Source organism: Bos indicus, chromosome 5 (genome assembly GCF_029378745.1).
Source record: "Bos indicus isolate NIAB-ARS_2022 breed Sahiwal x Tharparkar chromosome 5, NIAB-ARS_B.indTharparkar_mat_pri_1.0, whole genome shotgun sequence".
NCBI lineage: Eukaryota > Metazoa > Chordata > Mammalia > Artiodactyla > Bovidae > Bos > Bos indicus.
In genome coordinates this window covers 98333428-98334201 of record NC_091764.1, presented here as the reverse complement: position 1 = coordinate 98334201, position 774 = coordinate 98333428, and the positions used below count along the sequence as shown (strand labels likewise).

General features: G+C 43.7%; 1 non-coding gene across 1 annotated transcript; it reads left to right on the top strand.

Moving 5' to 3' along the window:
* Positions 1-379: 379 nt before the first annotated feature.
* Positions 380-452, top strand: TRNAG-CCC (transfer RNA glycine (anticodon CCC)). The gene has a single exon. It is a non-coding gene; the product is annotated as a tRNA-Gly (tRNA).
* The last annotated feature ends 322 nt before the right edge of the window (positions 453-774 follow it).

Genomic DNA, 774 nt, shown 5'->3' with positions numbered 1-774 from the left:
AGAATATGCCTGCCAAGCAGGAGAAGCGCAGGTTTGATCCCTGGGTTGGGAAGATCACCTGGAGAAGGAAATGTATTCCAATCCAGTATTTTTGCCTGGGAAATCCCATGGATGCAGGAGCCTGGTGGGCTATAGTCCATGGGATCAGACATGACTTAGTGACTAAACAACAACAGTCTTTGCACATGCTGTATTTCCTGTGAGACACTGACTATCCTGACTCCACACTAGTCTCTGCCTGGGAAACTCTTACTCATGCTTCAAGATACAGCTTAGATGTTATCTTCTCAGTGAAGTCTTCCTTGATTCCCTCTAAGAGAAATACTTAAGAACTGTGGTTTTTAAAAGCCCATAATGTAGAATTAACCATCTTAGGATTTCCTTGGTGGTCCAGTGGCTAAGACTCTGCACTCCCAATGCAGGGGGCCCAGGTTCGATCCCTGGTCCGGAAACTAGATCCCGCATGCTGCAACTAAGACTTGGCTCAGCCAAGTAAATAAAAATTACCATCTTATCCATTTTCTTTGTTTTTCAAGGAGTGCTTAATTACAAAGTAGATAAAAAATGTTTATCTAGCATGTGTTTTTATTGTGATCTTATTTGCATTTTCCAAAGATAATTCTTGTGGCAGTACAAAGGATGGTTTGGAAAAGGAACCAGAGGAGCAGACTCTGTCATCTAGACATTAAAACAAGGACATTCACTGAGAAACACAGGATGCACAGGGTCGGGGCTGGCGTTGGTGGACACACCGTGGGCTGATGGTGTCACTCT